Here is a 23,198-nt window from a genome sequence, read left to right as displayed (position 1 = left end):
CTTTCTCTAATTCCTCCAACAGGGACCCCATTCTCAGTTCAATGGTTTGCTGCTAGCATTCACCTCTGTATTTGACATGCTTTGGCTGAACCTTTGAGGAGACAGTTATATCAGGTCCCTGTCAGCATGCATTTCTTGGCTTCATCAATATTATGTAGTTTTGGTGGCTGTATATATCTGGGCAGGCTCTGAATGGCCATTCCTTCAGTCTCTGCTCCAAACTTTGTCTCCATATCCCCTCCTATGAAAATTTTTGTTCCCCCCCCCCCTTTTTTTGGTTCTTTTTTTCAGAGCTGGGGACCGAACCCAGGGCCTTGCGCTTCCTAGGCAAGCGCTCTACCACTGAGCTAAATCCTCAACCCCTTGTTCCCCTTTTTAAGAAGGACTGAAGCATCCACATTTTGGTCATCCTTCTTCTTGAGCTTCATGTGGTCTGTGGATTTTACCTTGGGTAATTCGAGCTTTTGGGTTAATATCACTGATCAGTGAGTGCATACCATGTGTTTTTGTGATTGGTTTACCACACTCAGGATGATCCTTTCTAGTTTCACCCATTTGTCTGTATACACAGCATTCTTACGAGCAGTATTGCTGCTGCTGCTGCTACTCCACCCAGTAAGGCTGCTTGTCTACAGTACCCCAATACTCAACACAGTGCCTTGCATAAAAAAGTAACAAATTAAAGTAACAAATGACCAGATCACACAGGACAAAACAATTCCAAAGCAGAACCTAAGTGGTTTTGAAGACGAGACCTCCTTACCCTTAATACACTGTGGTGGCAAATTTCACCAGTCAGCTTGACCTAACCAGAGGAAGACAAGCATTTGGTCAAACATTCTTCTAGGCATGTGTACAAATGGCATTTGTGGATGAGGGTCACATCCTGAATGGACAGACTAAGTAAACCTGATGTTCTTCTCTGAAGTGCTGGGCCTCCTACAATTCACTGAAGAGAATCTAACAGTTGAGTAAGAAGGAACTGATGATAGGCTCTCTGGGCTGGGGCATTATCTCTTCTAGCTATTACATGTGGACTGAGCCATTAGATCTACTTGAGTTGTAGAGCCTACACTTTTGGACTGAAGCTCACACTGGATCCCCTTGCCACACTGGTCTTCAACTTGCCCATGGCAGATTTAATGCCCTTCTGGTCTCTACAATCACATGAGCCAATTCCTTTTATATCCTGTCTGTTGGTTTCAGTGGAGAACCTTGACTCATCTCTAGCTACAAGACATTTCTGTAAAGGAAGTAGCTTAGATATTAACCAATCCAATTGAGGGTGGGTGTTAGAGATTGGCTTTAATGCTTTGAATTAATCCAGTCCCCAAAACCAGGATTCTGCATGTCCAAATGCTGAAAGTTCTTGTCCCCAACTGGTTTTTGATTTACCAATAGTCAACAGCCAATGGTTGGCAGGTAGATGGAGGCAGGACTTGGAAATTTGCATGGGCTGAGAACTGGAAGAGAAAAAGGGGAGAATCGTCATGACTCGGGAGAGAAGGATGGGATGTAAGAGTTGCAGGAGAGAAAGCCAACCAGCCATGTAAGACTTCAGTTAAGTGGCGACTGACTACTTCCCTGATTGGGCCTAGGGTAACAGGGGAAAGGGGAAAGTTTAGGACTGCCCATCCATTGTGGTAGTCACTGCATGTCAAATTAACTGTGTGTGTGTTTTGTGTGTGTGTGTGTGTGTGTGTGTGTGTGTGTGTGTGTGTGTGTGTTTCATTCCCAAATCCAAAGAGCTCCTGGGCAGGTGCACATAATCGACCTGCAGGGAGCAAAGGAATATGCAGATGATTTTTTTAAAAAAAGAAAAATGAAACCCTAACTGCAGGTCACTGAGCTGGCTGGAAGCTGTGACTCTATGTCATCCACTAAAGACCATTATAGCACATTGGGCAGGACTGTGAAAAAGGCTAGGAGGCAAAGCTGAGGGTCATCCCAGAGTACCCTACTCTTACCGTTTTCTCCCTCCTAATGCCAAATTTCAGATATTGCCCTCAGTTTTACCTAAATCAAAGATTCATACTCCGAAGGGTCTCACTTCACTTAGAAGGATCCTCCATGTTGAAAGATGAGAGCAGGGCTAAGCTGTCCAACCCTTTCTGAGGGATGCGGATGCGTCTCCATTTTCTGATACTGCATTTAAAGCACCTGCAGGGACCCTGTTTACAAAAGACTTCCTCCCAATTTAACCCTCCAGTTCAAGGACCACAAAGTACAATGGTGTATTCTATTTAAGAGAGTCAAACTTTTTAAAAATGTTCCTTTCTTTGCTCAGTCATAAACTGTAAAGTGTCACTTGCTCATGGGTCTTCCTGTTTTACCAAGTTGTGCTGCCCATGACTTTGATGTGGAGGAGCCTCTGCAGTAACAATGAGTGTCTGCCAAGCTCTCGTTCATTCATCGGCATCATGGTCAAGTTGCGTCTGAACTCAGCCCTGAGTTTAGCAGGCAGTTTGCTCCTTGCACTGAGGACTTTATATCTCCAAACTGACTCTAGTGGCACTTTTGCGACAGGCATGACAAGGAAGGTTTCATCCAACCAATCAACTTGATACAAACAATACAGAAGAAATCGCCACACCAGTGGCATTTTTTGAAGAGGAATAACACTATATTTTCAAGAAGCATCACGAAACAGTGGGGCTTTCAGTTCAACTAAGATGTTTTACAATCTGTATTTGCTAGAGATCTGCCAAGGGCACAGGGCAGGACTGTACCAGATGACTAAGAGACAGAATGACAGTCAACCCATACGTGTCTTCCCATACCTGATTCTCATACTTTAATCAGAAAATTTAACATCCAATCTGATTTTCTTGTAAATGTTCTTATTGAAGCTTATCTATCCTACACACAGACATCTTCATGGATGCATGACTCAGGCAATGTGGACTAAACTGGCACAGCCTGGGTCAAGAAATAAAATCTGCTAATGCCTGACCTTGGTACCTACAGTTATTTTTTCAAATAGTTTTTCCAGCGTATGCACTTTTAACATTGGAAGAATGGCTATCACTTCACCTTTAAGCAGAAGTTCATTGTTTGTCACTGGATTTCCACAAATGCCTGTGAGATAGTGGGCCAGTTGCTTTTCTCATTACTGTGAGCAAACACCTGAAAAGAAACTTCTTGAGGGAGTAAGCTCTTACATGGACTCACAGTTCAGTGGACAGGGCCCATTGATCAGCGAAGGCATAGCAGCAGTGGAGGCTCACAGCTGTAGAGGCAGGACCCTCTCACATCTGGGCAGACATGCTGCCTCTCAGCTGCTTCTCTCCTTCCTTCTTTTGTATCCACTCTCGGGCTCTAGACTGTGGCATGTGGGTGATGACTTTAGGGGCGTATCTTTCTCATCCTCCCTGGAAATGCCCTCTTGTAATAATAAACCTTGAACAAAATTTGCCAGACCCTGACCAAGACACTTTCCTCCCTTAAGACTTGTTGAAATCCCCCACCCCCGTGGTGAAACCCCAGCTTCTTCCAATCTCACTGCCATTGCTACACTCAGTCACCCACTATGACCAGTGCCCTGATAGCTAGAGCAAGGCAGTTTCTGAACAACTCCAGAAACTGTAGGCTCGCATGGAGCCTCAGAAGTTGCATTTAACTTTCATCCTCCAAACCCCCTATACCAAGTATCCCCTTTCCTTTTCAGCAGACACCCCTTTACTGCTCACTGATGCCCCAGTCCTTTCTGACTCTAGTCAAGTGGTCACTCAAAATGAACCATCCTAAGTCAACATCTGGTCAACTTGAAACCCAAATGGCTCACTTTAAATCATAACACTCCACCCCAGGCTCTTGTAGTCTCATGATCTTGCCATAATTTGAAATGCATGTAAGCCCCACCTCTAAGACTCTCCCAAATCTTCACAAGGCTCCACGGAAGTACTCAGTCTCAAACAAGAAAAAAGAAGGAGAAAAATATATTACTATGATTTAGACATTTATGACCTTGCCGAAATTCATGCTATGATTTATCCCAACATTACAACATTAAGAGGCGGTGCCCTCAGGAGGGACTTTGTCCTCATGAATAATATGAATGGCGTTACCAAAGGTTGGAGGAACTACCTGAGGCCTCCCTACCATGATATCTTCCACATGAAGACACACAGCAATGCTCAGACTTGGAAGACCAAAGAGCTCAGACCAAAGAGCTGCCCTCCCCCAACAATTCTGGCATCATGCTCATTGATTTATAAGCTCCAGAACTGTAAGAAAACACATCCTATTATTTATAAACGATCCAACCCTGATTGTTTTGTTATGACATCACTAATAGGTTAATATAGATATATCAGATATATTAGATATAGATTGATATGTGGGTATATTATATAAGATGAATTCTATTTTTAAAATATATATCATTTAATTACCACAAGGCTTCTATGAAAAAGGAATTCATCTCCTAACATGAAATACATGACACTGGAGACTGAGAACATCTATAAAACTTTCCTAAGTATGTGACTAGTAAATGTTGTGACTCCAGAGACTGGCCAGCCCTATACTAATCAGAACCAGCCCACAGATCCATGCAATCTATATAAAAGAAGAAATAATGTAGTATTCATTTGTAGCTATAATTTGATAGCCAGGACAATGCCATTGCCCTGAGATCATTTCCAAATCCAAAATGGTATCTATTGGTTTAAAGTCAAGCCCTGTGAGAAGGGACAAGATTCCTTCATCATGTGGCCTCTTTTTTCTAGGACAACTCTGACTTATCTCCAGATATACATCTCTCTTTTCTGGCCCTAAAGTATTATTTACTCTGAAAACAAAGTGGGAGAAATGAAGCTGGCAGATCACTCAGGGCTGGGTGAACAGAGTACTCTGCTAGAAATGTAATATGGTATCTTTATGTTTTGACAAGCACAGGGAGGAGTGACTAATGTTCCATGTTACTGATAAGGAAGTGAGAAACAGAGGAGAAGTAACCTGCCAGAAGTCACACCAGAGGTCACATCAGAGGTCACACAGAGAACTCTGTCATCTATCTCACAGTGCAAGTGTAGGTCTTCTTCTGGGATCTAAAAGTCCTAAAGGCAGCACTCATCCATAGGCCAATCACATGGTGAGTCTGTCCACAGTTACTATTCCTCTGTGGTTCTCAATCCCCATCATGCTGCCTTCCCAATGTTAGACTTCTGGGAGATTCTGCCTTATACTCACTTTCCCAGATAACAAGAGCATCCTCAACAATGTCCTCTCTGGACTCGAGGTTCTACTCTACTTTGGAAAGGTTATTTCCCCTTCTACACAGACAACCCATCCATGAGTGCTGCACAAAGGAAGATCGGACACATTGACCATTGAACTGTTTCAGGAGCATGACTTCCAACTTGGAACCTGCAGCTCAGGAAAGTGCCTAGCCACTCACAAAGCCTTGACAGAGGTCAAAGAATACCAGGAACAACAGAATCCCTTCCCTATACTGACATCCTCATTCACATCCTCACCCTACTATTTTCCTTTGTTTCAACTTCATTGTAAAGTCAAGGAAGGATTTCTGGGTAGTGTGAGACATGCATTAGACAGCCCATAATGTCTAAATGTTCTAATACCATCCACTGATAAAGTCAGTATGACATCAATGCTATGCTGTCTTCTTTTTATTTCAAATAACAAGAGTAACATTTAATTAGAGTTTAACCTGGTTACCTGCTTTCACCTAATAATGTACAAGACAACACAGTCCCCTGAAACAGGAAAGAGCTACCAGAATAAATGCCACGTGTCACAGAGCTGAACACTACTGGTGACTAATTACGCATCTTACTGTCATTAATTACATACTTGGGGGCCAGCAGGATTTTGGTCCTTCGTCCTTCGTATATGGTGCCAAGTTAGGTGACGTCCCCCCCAACCTATCATGACTGCTTTTGTAATGGTGACTTCTACGAAATGAGACTCCCAAACCCACCCCATCAATCAGTGAAATGACTGATTATGTTTCTTGATGCCATTTCAACTCAAAATACAGCAGAAGAAAGCTTAGCGCCATCCCGGGCACATAGGTTCCTTATAAACTGTAGTTATAAGCATAGTGAATGTTTACACCCTTAAAATAGTTGCCTTATTTTTAATTATATGTATGTCTGTGTGGTGGGATGAAGGGTGATGACATGAGCATAGGTGCTCGGGGGTCAGAGGTCAGAGAGGTCAGATATCCCTGGAGCTAAATTTTAGGCAGTTGTGTGCTGCCCAGCATGAATGATGGGAACCAAACTTTGGTCCTTTGAAAGAGCATATGCACTCTTAATTGCTGAGCCATCTTTCTAGCTCCAAAGTTATAGTATTTTTTTTTACTTTTTATTGATTCTATGAGTTTCACATCATGTACCCCAGTCTCACTTATCTCCCCAGCCTACCATATCTGTCCTCTCTCTTCCCTCACAAAAGAAAATAAAGACCAAATAAATAAAGAAACAAACAAAACAATGCATAGAAAACATCTCATGGAAGCTGTAGTGTGTCACAGTGTGTCCCACAGTGTATCCCTCTGTCCACACATCTTCATTTGCAAATGTTCGCTGCAATGAGTCATTGGTCTGGTTCAAGGCCTCTGGATTCTGTCTCACCATCAATCTTGGATCCTCATCGGGACTCCTCCCAGTTTTTCTATTGTTGCCCTGTGTTGGGGAGATCCTGCAGCTTTTGATCAGCAGGACTGGCCCTTTCACATACTCCAACAATTCACAAATGATACAGATTTTGGGGTGGGCCAACTCAGAGCCCTGGATCTGGGCTGGGTGGTGGCAGAGGTGGTCAGTTCACCAGCCTCTCCCTTATCTGCACCACAGGACAAGCTCTCCAGCGCTGCCCCAGCTAGCTCATCCAATGGTGCCTGCAAGCAGAGGGCAGGACCAGCTCTCGAGCTCTCATGACCCTGGGGTCCAGCTCACCTGCACCCACATCACCAAAGCCAGCTCCACTGTGCCAACCAGTAGAGATGCAGGTCCCATTCCTGAGTGCTGCAACCAGCAAGAGGCAGGGCCAGCTCTCCCTCCCTCACACCCTCAGGGCTGGCTCACCCTTGCCTTCAGGGCCAGTCTCACTGCCTTGCCCAGGTGAGGTACAGGGTCCACTCTCCCTAGTGCTGCAGCCAGTGAGGAGCAGAGCCAGCTCTTCAGTTCTTGTGACCTGTGAGCCAGCTCTTCCAACTGCCACAGGTGCTGAGGGACAAGGGAAGGGGGAGGGCACCAGCCCATGCCCATGCCTATCACAGAAGACAAGTGGTAGAAATAGCTCTCCCTCTCTCCCAACCTATACCACTCACCCTCCCAACCCCCCTACTATCTCAACCTTCCCACTCTCCCAACCCCAATGCCACCCCACCCCATTACCACCCCACCCCAACACCCGGGCCAGCTCTACTGTGTTGCTCAGGCAAGGTACAGAGCCCACTCTCCTAAGTGCTGTAGCCAGGGAGAGCAGGGACCAGTTCTGCACAGCCCTTGGACAACTATGTGGTTCCAGGTTGTGGCCCAGACCAGGGATGTCCCCATGGTCCCTAGTGGCAATAAGAGCCGTGGACCACCCCCTGCCATTGCATGACCACAGACCCAAACATGGCCCTCAGCAGTAGCTGGGTCTTCACCATGGTCACATGTTGGGTTGGGTCTGGCTACTCTAAACAGGATAGTCCTCTCTACCCTCACATTTCCAATGCCGTCTTTCTTCTTCATGCTCAATCTCTGCTTCTTTCTCTCCCAGTTGTACATGTAGTGCTCCAGCTTCCAGTGGGAAACACGGCAGGCCTCTGGCTGATCTCCTCTGCCCATACCATCTAGCATGGAAGCAAGCAGGCCTCTGTATGTCTACAGTCTCCACCTGTGGCATGGCAGCAGGTGGGCCTCTGTGTGTCTATGGCCCACTATGCATGCAGGAGCAGGCAAGTCTCTGGGCGTCGCTTCCTGCTCACCCCAAATGTGATAGTTATAAATGTGAGGTTTTTTTTTAAAGATTTATTCATTTATTATATATAAGTACACTGTAGCTGTCTTCAGACACGCCAGAAGAGGGCATCAGATCTCTTTACAGATGGTTGTGAGCCACCATGTGGTTGCTGGGAATTGAACTCAGGACCTCTGGAAGAGTAGTCGGGTGCTCTTAACCACTGAGCCATCTCTCCAGCCCCGATAGTTATAAATGTAATCATAGTCATAGCCGAGGCTATACTGACTATGGGGAAAATCATCTTTCTCACTTTAGCCTCCTAAAGTCAATCATCCATGACATCTATTAATTAATGCCACACATATAACTGAATACTTACTCAGTGCTAGGCACAGCCTCTCTGGATAGTGACCTTCAGAATCCTCCCTCTTAGAGATTTACACATATTAGAGGCTCAGAGAAGTTCTTCAAGGGTCAGCTCAATATATATATGTATACCATCACACCCACATACATTCAAACATATATGCATATAATCATACATGCATGTATAGCTATATATACATACAATCATATATATACATACACAAATTTATGTATACATGCATACCTGATAAATAATGATAAAAAGATAACAGATGATGCAGATTTGAGGCTCAGACAATAAATAGATATAGATCAACTCATAGATGATAGAGATTAGATATTAGAGATAGATGATTGATAGATGATAAATATATTGATAGGGGTTGGGGATTTAGCTCAGTGGTAGAGCGCTTGCCTAGCAAGCGCAAGGCCCTGGGTTCAGTCCCCAGCTCCTTAAAAAAAGAAAAGAAAAAAAATATATTGATAGAAAAAGAAATAACAGATGATAGAGATAGATAGATAGATAGATAGATAGATAGATAGATAGATAGATAGATAGATAGATAGATTAATTTGGGTATTTTTCTTAGCAGTGATATGTTGTTGTCATGGCCTCCTGTTCTCACCATGACACAAGGAACACACTTGTTGATGGCATAGAAGATACTCCTGACCAAGATTCCATCCCTAACTACATTTTAACCAAGCTCTGGACTCTTTCCAGACTGTATATCAAGTTTGGCCCATAAAGACTTGAAAAAACCTCATGGTTTCTATCTGTTCAAGGCTATATCATCAGATGACCCTTGGCCATTTTATAGTGCCTGCCAGAAGAAACTAGAAGCTTCCAAAAGACGTGCAACCTGTTTGAAGAGTCTCGGAAGATAGGGCTCATCTCCCAAGCTCTCTGGAAGGGAGGAGCCTGACCTCATTAAGTATTGCTTAGCAAACCTAGATAGGTTGTACAAAGACAAAGTCCTCCATCTCACATTTCATAAATTGTCACTGTCAGGACTCCCCTGCCTCTCCTGCACCCCCTCCTCTCCCTTCATCCTTTCTTTAGAATATCTAGCTAGCTCTGCATGAAGTTCCGTTTTTTTCACCCATTATGCTAGCCTGTTGCTGATTGAATCTGTCCTTAACACTTCCAGCGTCTGGTTTTGTTGATCTTCGACACCCCATCAAGAGCCATTCTCCACACCAAACCACCATCAGGGAACAATTACTCAGCTTGACTCTGAAGGATCAACTTGATACAGTGCTGAAGCCCTGGCAGGACTTGCAATTAGCTGGTCCCCAATAAGCAGGCACCAGCATACCTATTGCAAATTCCAGAACTCCCTTGGAGTCACACATTGTTGACTGGAATTCTAGCTGGTTCTTTCAAGCCCACTGTATACTCTTTATGGATCCAGGAGGTCATGGTAAAGATTCTAGGGTTAAAGTGGGAGGAAGACCCAGCCTTCCTCAGTGTTTGGCTGAGGTTTGCTCTCTAGCTTACCCATGTCTGTGTCACTTCTCAGTGTGGGCACTGCTCTCTGTCACTCAGGATACAGATATAGAAATCAGCCTTCCCTTAACTGGAGAGAGGAGGGGAGCAGGAAGAAAAACTTAAGCCATCAGGAATCAGTCAGTCATTTGTTTAAAGCACATATGATGTGCATGCACACACACACACACACACACACACACACACACACACACACACACACACACACAATTTTTCCAAGTAAAGGAAACATTGCATGGCAAAAATGAAAACCCTCTTGGTAAACCACGAGCATCCTAAGTGTGCACGGCCTTGTTCCACCTCAGCAAAGCTAAGTGCTGCCTTTACTCTAATTCTTCTCAACGCTTTGTGTGGACAGGTCAACACTTTACATACTTAACTTCCAGGTGTAACTCCAGGTCACTCGTTCCCCCAGAGGAGATCTCAGGATATGGCCTATACTTACTAGTAAGTGATTTCACGTTTAGATACTGAAGTCTTCCCTCTGCCTAAACCATATCCACAAAGATGATGACGAATCCCAAAAAGGCCTTTAAGGAGGCAGATGTGACATAAGGACAGTATTTGTTAACCTTCTCTTGGAGATGTCCCCATATATTCATCCATCTTTACTATAGGAAAAAATAATGCCCCAATATTTAAAAGGCCTAATTGCTGGAATTTAAGTGTATGATATTACTTCACAAAAAGTACTTACATATATGATAAAATAGAGAGATAGAGAGGGAGATGGGGAGGAGGAAGGGGAAGAGAAGTGAGAGGAAAGAGGAGAGATTTCTGCTAGATTTCCCAGCACCAAGTGTGAGAGTCAGAGTTTACCTGTATGCCCTACTAGTGCAAGGACAAGATAACCTCCTGGAACTGGAACACTGGGAGTTGTAGTTCTTGGGAAATAACAGGCCACATGTTTTGACTCCCCTAAACGAGTTTATTTATTTTTTTTTATACCAGATGTGTTTGGTTGGATGTAAGCGGGAGACACATAGGAAGGAAAATATGTCAGGATGTATGCTAGCCCCTGGTTTGGAACTGATGGGAAAAGCAATGAATTGTGGGCTTTGCCTTTTTAAGTCCCTGAAAAATATAACTTGTGGTCATTCCCTGGGAACCCAGGAGTGGATCTGGCCAGAGTCCTCTGCCTGGGCAGTATTTAATTAAAGCTTGCTTTAAATTTGGCTCAAAATTGGGGAACTGTTTTTCTCTCAAGAATTTCAGGGTGAACACAAGCCTGACACATAGTAAGTACTCAGTAAATGTTAACTAGACCTAAATAGGATCCCTTATCATTTTCTAAGTAAGGAGAGTGACAGGACCTGTACCAGAAATCCTGATACAAACAGGGGGACCAGTGGAGATTTCTCTGGGGTTGGGGTATATTTCAGAGAAGTGTGCTAATGTAAGATACTACTGTTGTCTGTGTTGTGTTGTGTTTCTTACAAGGATGATGGTTTAGAGCTGTGATTCTCAACCCTCCTATGCTGTGACCCTTTAATACAGCTCCTCCTGTTGTGGTGACCCCCAACCATAAGGTTGCTACTTCCTAACTGCAATTTTGCTATGGTTGTGAATTGTAATGTAAATGTCTATTATGCAGGATATCTGATATGCAACCCCAGATGGGCAGCAACCCACAGGTTGTAAACAACTCGTTTAGAAGCACCTACCCTGAGGTGTTTAGGAAGCATTTGCTATGTTGTCAACCAATTTTCACTTCGGTGAAAGAAGTAAACATGAAGAATGAGGGAGGGGGAGTAATATGAACAAGAAAAGGCAGCATGCACAATAGTGGGTCTCCAGCAACGACAGGTGGCTTGTCATCCTAGGTCTGCATACAGCCTGAGTAGTAAGGAGCCTTGTTCCTTACAGAGCCGCCCAGCACCTGTGTGATCTGTTGCCGACGCCTGCCCCCTTGTGGAAATGTTTCAAGCTGCATGTAGCCTTCAAAATGCTCTTAATTACCTGGTTTCAGTGGTCCCATGTGCCCTGTGACCTACAAGATAAAAATTACTAGTTATGATGTGGCCCTTGCTTCCTGAGTCTTCCTCTTCTTTCCGTACTCCCACAAACCTGCGTTCTCCCAGGAGACTCTTCCACAATTCCTGGGTAATTCAAAAGACGAAGTAAAGTTGAAAATCAGTCTGGAGTTCAAAATTGATGGACTTCATTCCCTAAGTCAAGTGACTCTGAGTAAGTGACCTAACATCTCTTGCCTCGTTCCCCATGTGTGACACAAGAGCGATAATAGCACCTGCTACCTAGGGTTATTGTAGATTCAAGGAGATTAAACAGAAAGCTCATTAGGGAGGTCATGAGCCTGCAGTGCCTACCCTGTGGGCCGTTTACAGACTCACGATCTTTCTGTTTCTAGACTATTCAGTTATGAACCATCACGGGGCTGATGAAGCCCTCTCTACGGACAAGACCGGGCAGTCTGATGAGACAGGAATTCAACATTAGCAAACTTGACAGAGGCAGTCGTGGAGATTTAAGATAGTTTACATGGCCACCGACCTCCAAAAGGAACAGTAAAGATACAGGTTGCAGGCAAACTGAACTGAGGCAGAAAGTCTGAGGGCAGGGAACCCAGGAAGAGATAGGGAGGCAGGGAAGGCAGGGGCCGACACATCTCACTGTCTAGTTGGGTCAGTGCTGGGCAGTAGAGTCTGACCCCTCACCTAGGCTATTGATGAGTCCCTCCCAGTACCTGGGTCAGCAGACATTAGTGGAGCTTCCTGTCAGTTATTTAAATGTATGTATGGATTTAAAGTACTTCAATGTCCCACAGTCCAAAGAATTTCTCAAACAGCAAAACCCAGAAAGGCTAATGAGAGAAAGTGAAACTGTTCTAGTAGGGTTAGGTTTTACCAGTCGTAGATATATATGGTTGTACCTCATTTCACCTGTTTTCTCATCTGTGAAATGGGAGTTAATAATGCCTATCCCCTGTGGAGAAAGAGGAACACTCCTCGGTTGTTGGTGTGATTGCAAACTGGTACAACAACTCTAGAAATCAGTCTGGTGGTTCCTCAGAAAATTGGACATTCCACTACCTGAGGACCCAGCTATACTTCTCCTGGGCATATACCCAAAAGATGCTCCAACATACAACAAAGACACATGCTCCACTATGTTCATAGCAGCCTTATTTATAATAGCCAGAAGCTGGAAATAACCCAGATGCCCTTCAACAGAGGAATAGATTCAAAAAAATGTGGTACATCGGTCCAGACACCACCCGGATCTGAAGGGACCCGGTAAAACAGCTCCCTGCACCCAAATCCCGTGGGAGGGAGAGCTAGACCTTCAGAGGGGCAAACATGCCTGGAAAGCCAAAGGAGACTACTCTCTACCCACATTTCTGACTCTAGAGGAAAATGCCTAGTGCCATCTGGGCCTCCTGTGCACAGGTTCCCAAGCTAAGGCAGGTCAGGCCCTTCTGGTTGCTGCCCTCACAGAGAGCTGAAACCCAGCTCTGAGAAGCAACTCCAGGCCCAAGACCAGAGGTAAGACCAACTTTTCTGCTTCCAAGTGACCTGCCTGGTGGACTCAAGACAAACGCCCACAGGAACACCTGAAGACCAGTAAACAGGAACGACTACACACCTGAAAGCAGAACACTCTGTTCCCATCACTGGCTGAAAGAGAACAAGAAAACTGGTCTACAGCACTCCTGACACACAGGCCTATAGGATGGTCTAACCACTGTCAGAAATAGCAGAACAAGGTAACACCAGAGACAACCTGATGGCAAGAGGCAAGCGCAGGAAGCCAAGCAACAGAAACCAAGACTACATGGCATCATTGGAGCCCAATTCTCCCACCAAAGCAAACACTAAATATCCAAACACACCAGAAAAGCAAGATGTAGATTTAAAATCACATTTGATCATGATGAAGGAGGACTTCAAGAGAGACATAAAGAACTCCCTTAGAGAAATGCAGGAAAATACAAATAAACAAGCAGAAGCCTGTAGAGAGGAAAAGCAAAAATTCCTGAAAGAATTATAGGAAAACACAATCAAACAGGTGAAGGAATTAAAAATGGAAATAGAGCAATAAAGAAATCACAAAGGGAGACAACACTGGATATAGAAAACCAAAGGAAGAGACAAGGAGCCGTAGATACAAACATCACCAACAGAATTCAAGAGATAGAAGAGAGAATCTCAAGAGCAGAAGATTCCATAGAAATCATTGACTCAACTGTCAAAGATAATGTAAAGCGGAAAAAGCTACTGACCCAAAACGTACAGGAAATCCAGGACACAATGAGAAGATCAAACCTTAGGATAATAGGTATAGAAGAGAGTGAAGACTCCCAACTCAAAGGACCAGTAAATATCTTCAACAAAATCATAGAAGAAAACTTTCCTAACCTAAAGAAAGAGATGCCAGTAAACATACAAGAAGCCTACAGAACTCCAAACCAGAACTCTTATACCTAAACCATACAAAGACCCAACAAAGAAAGAGAACCAGAAAAGAAACTCCTCCCATAACATAACAGTCAAAACACCAAATGCACAAAACAAAGAAAGAATATTAATAGCGGTAAGGGGAAAAGGTCAAGTAACATATAAAGGCAGACCTATCAGAATTACACCAGACTTCTCACCAGAGACTATGTAAGCCAGAAGATCCTGGACAGATGTCATACAGACCCTAAGAGAACACAAATGCCAGCGCAGGTTACTGTATCCAGCAAAAATCTCAATTAACATAGATGGAGAAACCAAGATATTCTATGAAAAAAACAAATTTACACAATATCTTTCTACAAATCCAGCCCTACAAAGGATAATAAATGGTAAAACCCAACACAAGGAGTCAAGCTACACCCTAGAAAAAGCAAGAAACTAATCGTTTTGCAACAAAACAAAGAGAAGACAAGCACACAAACATAATCAATGTCACATCCAAACACGAATATAACAGGAAGCAACAATCACTATTCCTTAATATCTCTCAACATCAATGGACTCAATTCCCCAATAAAAAGACACAGATTAACAAACAGATATGCAATGAGGACCCAACATTTTGCTGCCTACAGAAAACACACCTCAGAAACAAAGACAGACACTACCTCAGAGTAAAAGGCTGGAAAACAACTTTCCAAGAAAATGGCCTGAGGAAGCAAGCTGGAGTAGCCATTCTAATATCGAATAAAATCGATTTTCAACTAAAAGTCATCAAAAAAGATAAGGAAGGGCACTTCATATTCATCAAAGGAAAAAATCCACCAAGATGAACTCTCAATCCTAAATATCTATGCCCCAAATACAAGGGCACCTACATACATAAAAGAAACCTTACTAAACCTCAAAGCACACATTGCACCTTACACAATAATAGTAGGAGATTTCAACACCCCACTCTCATCAATGGACAGATCATGGAAACAGAAATTAAACAGAGACATAGACAGACTAAGAGAAGTCATGAACCAAATGGACTTAACATATTTATAGAACATTCTACCCTAAAACAAAAGGATATACCTTCTTCTCACCACCTCATGGTACTTTCTCCAAAATTGAACATATAATTTGTCATAAAACAGGCCTCAACAGATACAAAAAGATAGAAATAATCCCATGTGTCCTATCAGACCATCACAGGCTAAAGCTGGTCTTCAATAACAATAAGGAAAGAATGCCCACATATACATGGAAGTTGAACAATGCTCTACTCAATGATAACCTGGTCAAGGAAGAAATAAAGAAAGAAATTAAAGACTTCTTAGTACTTAATGAGAATGAAGGTAGAACATACCCAAACTTATGGGACACAGTGAAAGCTGTGCTGAGAGGAAAACTCATAGCTCTGAGTGCCTGCAGAAAGAAACAGGAGAGAGCATGTATCAGCAGCACACCTAAAAGCTCTAGAACAAAAAGAAGCAAATACACTCAGAAGGCATGAAATAATCAAACTCAGAGCTGAAATCAAATAAGTAGAAACAAAAAGGACCATAAAAATAATCAACAGAACCAAAAGTTGGTTCTTTGAGAAAAATCAACAAGATAGATAAACCCTTAGCCAGACTAATGAGAGGACACAGAGAGTGTGTCCAAATTAACAAAATCAGAAATTAAAAGGGAGACATAACAACAGAGTCAGAAGAAATTCAAAAAATCATCAGATCCTACTACAAAAGTCTATATTCAACAAAACTTGAAAATCTGCAGGAAATGGACAATTTCCTAGACAGATACCTGGTACCAAAGTTAAATCAGGAACAGATTAAACCATTTAAACAACCCCATAACTCCTAAAGAAATAGAAGCAGTCATTAAGGGTCTCCCAACCAAAAAGAGCCCAGGTCCAGACAGGTTCAGTGAAGAATTCTATCAGACCTTCATAGAAGACCTCATACCAATACTATCCAAACTATTCCACAAAATTGAAACAATGGAGCACTACCAAATTCCTTTTATGAAGCCACAATTACTCTTATACCTAAACCACACAAAGACCCAACAAAGAAAGAGAACTTCAGACCAATTTCCCTTATGAATATCGACGCAAAGACACTCAATAAAATTCTCGCAAACCGAATCCAAGAGCACATCAGAACAATCATCCAACATGATCAAGTAGGCTTCATTCCAGGGATGCAGGGATGGTTTAATATACAGAAAACCATCAACGTAATCCACTATATAACCAAACTGAAAAGATAAAACCATGACTTTATGAAATTCATAGGCAAATGGATGGAACTGGAAAATATCATCCTGAGTGAGGTAACCCAATCACAGAAAAACACACATGGTATGCACTCATTGATAAGTGGATATTAGCCCAAATGCTCGGATTACCCTAAATGCACAGGACACATGAAACTCAAGGATGACCAAAATGTGAATGCTTCATTCCTTCTTTAAAAGGGGAACAAGAATACCCTTGGCAGAGAATAGGAGACAAAGTTTAGAACAGAGGCTGAAGGAACACCCATTCAGAGCCTGTCCCACATGTGGCCCATACATATACAGCCACCAAATTAGATAAGATGGATGAAGCAAAGAAGTGCAGGCTGACAGGAACCAGATGTAGATCTCTCCTGAGAGACACCACCAGAATACGGCAAATACATAGGCGAATGCCAGCAGCAAACCACTGAAGTGAGAACAGGACCCCCTTTGAAGGATTCAGAGAAAGGACTGAAAGAGCTTGAAGGGGCTCAAGACCCCATATGAACAGCAATGCCAACCAACCAGAGCTTCCAGGGACTAAGCCACTACCCAAAGACTATACATGGACTGACCCTGGGCTCCATCCTCATAGGTAGCAATGAATAGCCTAGTAAGGGAACCAGTGGAAGGGGAAGCCCTTGGTCCTGCCAAGACTGAATCCCCAATGAATGTGATTGTTGGGGGAAGGATGGGGAGGGGAACACCCATTGAGAAGGGGAGGAGGAAGGGTTAAGGGGATGTTGGCCTGGAAACCGGGAAAGGGAATAACAATTGAAATGTAAATAAGAAATACCCAATTTAATAAAGATAGAGGAAAAAAACGTAGTATTTTTTTCACAGTAGAGTACTACTCAACTATCAAAAACAATGACTTTATGAAATTCATAGGCAAATGGAATGAACTGGAAAATATCATCCCGAGTGAGGTAACCCAATCACAGAAAAACACACTTGGTATGCACTCATTGATAAGTGGATATTAGCCCAAAAGTTCAAATTACCCAAGATGAAATTCACAGACCACAGGAAGCTCAGTAAGAAGGATGACCAAAACGCAGATGCTCCCACTCCTTAGAAGGCAGAAAAAAATTCCATAGGAGGGGATATGGAAGCAAGTTTAGAGCAGCAACTGAAGGAATTGCCATTCAGAGCCTGTCCCACATGTGACCCATATATATACAGCCATCAAAACTAGATAAGATTGATGAAGCTAAAAAAATGCATGCTGATAGACACTGGATATAGATCTTTCCTGAGAGACACATCCAGAGCATGTCAATGCTACAGAGGTCAATGCTAGCAGCAAACCACTGAACCGAGAACAGGACGGACCCCTTGGGGGAAATTAGAGGAAGGATTGAAAGAGTTGAAGGAGCTTGCAACCCCATAAGAACAACAATGCCAACCAACCAGAGCTTCCAGGGACTAAACCACTACCGAAAGTCTATACATGGACTGACCCAGGGCTCCAACTGCACATGTAGCAGAGAATAACCTTGTTGGGGCACCAGTGGAAGGGCAAGACCTTGGTCCTGCCAAGGTTGGACCCCCCCAGTGCAGGGGAATACGGGGGGGCAGTAAGGGGGATGTATAGGGGAAATATCCATGTGGGGGACGGGGAGGGAATGGGGGCTTATGGACAGGAAACCAGGAAAGGGAATAACATTTGAAATGTAAGTAAAGAAATATATCTAATAAAAAAAGTGCCTATCCTACAGGGTCATTGTGAGGATGAAGTAAATGGTGTGAGGAGTTAGAACAGCATGTGACCCACAGCAGTCACTACGCATCGTCACTCCTAAGACTCTCAAGTAAAAGAAAGTGTCAATCAATGAACCAGTATTCATGACACCTGCTCTGGTAGCCGTCTGGCTAGGTCATCCATGACAACACCAGGGTGCAGCATTTCATAAGATAAACAAGGTCTCCTGTTGCTCATCAGCCAACAAGAAAAATGAACAATACAGAACTGAGGACAAATAATTAAATGAGGAGAAACTAAACGAATCCTATCTCTCCAGCAGAAGGCAGTACTGAGGCTGGGCTTGTGTATAAACTTGACCTCCACAGGAGGGGAAGAGCTGACTCAGCAGGTAAGAGCACTTGTGACTCTTCCAGAGGACTCAAGTTCGATTCCCAGAATCCACATCTGGCTGTTCACACTCTTCTAAAACTTCAGCTGCTGGGGGATCTGGAGCCTTCTTTTGGCCTCTGCAGGCACTGTACTCACTTAATATATACTGGTAGACAGACAGACAGACAGACAGACAGACACACACACACACACACACACACACACACACACACACTAAAAGTAATAATAATAGTTCTAGAGCTGGCTCTGACTCCTGCTGATGACAGCCTTGGGTGGCCTAGCTGGAACAATGCTGGAGAACTTGTCCTGCTGTTACGGATAAGGGAGAGCCCGAAGCTGATTACCTCAGCTACAACCCAGGCCCAGGTCCAGAGCTCTGAGTTGGCCCACCCCAAATCTATATCATCTGTGAAGAGATAGGATGCATGAAAGGGTACTCGTGATGATCAAAGGCTTCAGGATCTCCATAACACCGGTCAACAACAGGATAACCAGGAGTCCCAATGAGGATCCAATATTGATGGTGTCACAGAATCCAGAAACCTTGACTCATTGCAATGAACATTTGCAAGCGAAGATGTGGGGACAGAGGAATATACTGTGGGACACACTGTGACATGCTACAGCTTCCATGGTGGAGATGTTTTTATATGTTCTCTCTCTCTCTCTCTCTCTCTCTCTCTCTCTCTCTCTCTCTCTCTCTCCCCTCCCCTTCTGTGTGTGTGTGTGTGTGTGTGTGTGTTGATTTTGGGGGAAGGTTGTAAGAGCAAAGGGTGGATATGAGGGGATGGGGAGATGAGTGGGACTGGGATGCATGATGTGAGTGAAACTCACAAAGAACCAATAAAAAGCTAAAAAAAATAATAATAATTACAAAATAAGACTTCCTATGGCCAGGACCCCTAGCTCATGTTGATATTTTCATTTTTATCTAGCTTTTTCTATCTATGCTACACAGTACTTCACTGAGTCTATAACAGTCTTGTTGTAGACTCACTGTTACTCAGAACATTGCCAGTTACACCCTGGCCCACTAACCATGACAGAACAGCAATGATTTCAGTGATGGTGAAATCCTCATGATGACAAAATGTTTTAGTGTTATTGCGACGACATCACCTATGACATGTGTGCCATCCAACATTATGCCATGAGGACTTCCTTACATCACTAAGAATTATCTCAAACAGATTTTTAATAGCACCATCATGTTTATTATTAGCACAGTTGTACTAGTTAAATGTATAACTTAGTCATGATCTGATAGAGTGTAGTGCCCTGAAAGCCCAGTTGGCTTTTGCTATGTGACAGAACTGTGAGATGTGGGCCAGTAATTCTCTTTGTGGTGGGGGTCAGGGGAGACAGTCATTCTCTATTCCTTACTCTCCTCAGCAAAACAGACAGAGGAACAGAAGGGCCCTTCCGGGATCTGTGCAGATTAGTGAATGCTCATAAGGTGTTAGAGAATTGTTGATGGGGGGTTATTTAACAGCATCAACTGAGAGTCATTGGGGTTGCTTCCAGGATTTCAGTCATTTATGACATAGGATACATATATCCGTTACCAGTCTTTGTCCTAGTGTCTAGTCCTTGCGTAGCATCATTAAATGCTTAAATCTTGATTCCATTAAGAATTATTAGTTCAGAAGATGCAAGAAAAATGAAAGCATGCAAATAAATTTGTACATGAATATTCACAGCAGCACACTTCATAACGGCCAAAAGGCTAAAGGGACTCAAATGTCAACCAACTGGTAAGTGGAGGTGACATAGCCATATGAAATGTTGTTTGGAAATAAAAACGAGTCACTGACAGCAAAGGTAGCTTATAAGGGAAGTTTATAGTTGTGGTTACATTAAAAATGAAAATAAATAACTTAATGGTGCACCTCGTGGTTTTAGATAAACAAGAATAAGCAAAACTCGAAGCAGTATATGCAAAGAAATAATAAAGGTTAGGGAAGAAATTAATAAAAGAGACTAAAAACCCAAATGTTTTCTTTCATATAGGGAAATAAATGTAAGCATAAATATATATGTCATATCAAAGTAGAGTAGTACTATAAAGGAGGAAGGGATCTAAAAAGACGGGACAAGAGGTTAAGATAAATTTTCTCTCATATGCAGAATATAGATTGGTTTATATGTGTGTATGCATATATATTATATGTATTACATAAATGTGTGTCTCCCTTCTCCTCAGGGGTCACTGGCCATGTGATACATACTATCACATGAATGGCCTTTAACACCACTTCTGAGCATGTGAGTATACCAGGCTCTTAGCCTGCATTTGTCTCATCCTTGGAGATCATTATGACCTCATCCTATGATTGAAACATGAGAGATTAAGTGCAGAGTCTACGGCTCATACAGAAATAAGTGGAATAATGGAATCCCAATACAAGTCACCTTCCCCAGACTCCCTAGCTCTCCATCCCACTGCTGTGGGTTAGACTCAATCCCCAAGCCCTGGAGAAGTCTCAACTGCTTACTTAACAGACCACAGCAGGCACCTCCTTAGCACTCTGCAGCCATGCCATGAAGCTATGACCATTCCCAGAAGCTCTGAAGAAGCTGGACTTCCAGGAACTCACAGGCTGACCTCCCAGCCAGCAAAACTCATTTTGAGAACAATCTGGCTAAAAATGAGCACACTCCAGATAGCTGACGGAACCTGAAAGTTCAATAAGCCAGAATTCAAAGTCCATGTATCAGACCGGCTCTTCAATAAACTTTAGCAATAGATCCTACCTATAAGAACAAAGCAGAGATAATACCTGACAGACTCTTCTAGATTATATGAAAGGACTAAGTTCACGACCCCACCCAGTATGAGTTAAAGGTGTCTATGCACCAATTCCTCCCCACTCATATAAGGCTCACTCACCTCCTCATACCTGATACTGTCCTGAAGCCTCCCCTCAAGATCCCAATGGAAGTTGTCAGTAGCTAATTTCCAGCTTCCAATTCCCTTCTCCGCAGCGTTTAACACCACCATCCTTGACATGCTTGGAATGAGAGTTTTGGTTGCTTTAAAAACCCAGTTCTGTCATGTGGGTATGCTTTCTGTTTTAATCCCAGGTGTGGGTTAAGAGGCTGCTTCACAGCGGGTGATTATGCTTTGCCTCCTGCTCTTGCAGGGGCGTGATCTTTGCCAGTTGCACATAGCTGAATTCTGGGAACCCTGTGAGGATATAATTGAGAGAGCCCCAGGCAGTGGTCCAAGGAGGCTGCTGCTCCCCCTGCTGCTCCTAGTTGCCATTGCTGCAGTTTGAAGAAAAGCTGTAAGGTATCCTGACTATGAAGATTATACTTGCCTCAAGGAACCCAGCACACCTGAGCGGAAGGAAAGTCTATTTTGTTGGCTAGAAGTGCTGGAGGCACTGGGGGCATTGTAAGGGATGCGGATGGAATAAGGGTTTGAAGGAAGTAGAGGTATAAGAACCCAGTAAAATAGCTCAAACAAGCAAGCAGACAAACAAAAACAAAAACAAAAACAAAAAAAAACCCAGCATACTGCATCCTGAGTTCTTCTCTTGCCTTCCCACTGTTCCCATCAGTGTCTGTTAGAATTTGAATATGATTTGTGTCTTCTAACTGTTGGCATGCATGAGGGCCTGTCTTAGGGTTTCTATTCCTGCACAAACATCATGACCAAGAAGCAAGTTGGGGAGGAAAGGGTTTATTCACCTTACACTTCCACAGTGCTGTTCATCACCAAAGGAAGTCAGGACTGGAACTCAAACAGGTCAGGATGCAGGAGCTGATGCAGAGGCCATGGAGGGATGTTACTTACTGGCTTGCTCTCCCTGGCTTGCTCAACTTACTCTCTTAAAGAATCCAAGACTACCAGCCCAGGGATGGCACCACCCACAATGGACCCTCCCACCTTCATCACTAATTGAGAAAATGCCTTACAGCTGGGTCTCATGGAGGAATTTCCCCAAGGGAGGCTCCTTTCTCTGTGATAACTCCAGCTTGTGTCAAGTTGACACACAAAACCAGCTGGTACAGGGCCCTTTAACCTCTTGAAATGAGAGCGGCATAAAGCTCTTCTCTTTATAGTTACCCAGCCTCTAGGATTTCAATGCCAGAAGCACAAGATTGACTAACGTAGTTTCTTCTTTTTAAGCTCCCTTTTATGTGAATGGGTCTTTTGCCAGCATGTATGTCTGTATACCACATGGGTACCTGGAACCCACAGAAGGCATCAGATCCCCTGGAACTAAAGTTACAGATAGTTGCTGTGACTCAAACCCAGGTCCTCTGTAAGAGCAGCCAGTGTTCTTAACCACTGAGCCATCTCTCCAGCCCCTCCCTATATTTTAGCAACCTCAATCCTTGGTGCTCTCTGCACACCTTTAGAGCCGGCTACCATTTTATTCCCTCTGCTCTAGTCACCCCTATTGCCTGCACTGACACACATTCCAATACCTGTATGTGAATGTTTACAGCATTAGTCGCAGCAGGAAGAAGGAGAAAGCCCGAGTGTGTATCCACGTATCAACTGGATGAATAAAATGTCTTTTGATACAGGGAGAATTACCCATCACCAGGAGGGATGTACTCAGGCACGGTCTAGAGAGAGATAGTGGGGGATCGTGCCATG

This window comes from Rattus norvegicus, chromosome 14, assembly GCF_036323735.1.
Source record: "Rattus norvegicus strain BN/NHsdMcwi chromosome 14, GRCr8, whole genome shotgun sequence".
Taxonomy (NCBI): Eukaryota; Metazoa; Chordata; class Mammalia; order Rodentia; family Muridae; genus Rattus; species Rattus norvegicus.
Note: the sequence above shows the minus strand (reverse complement) of the source record.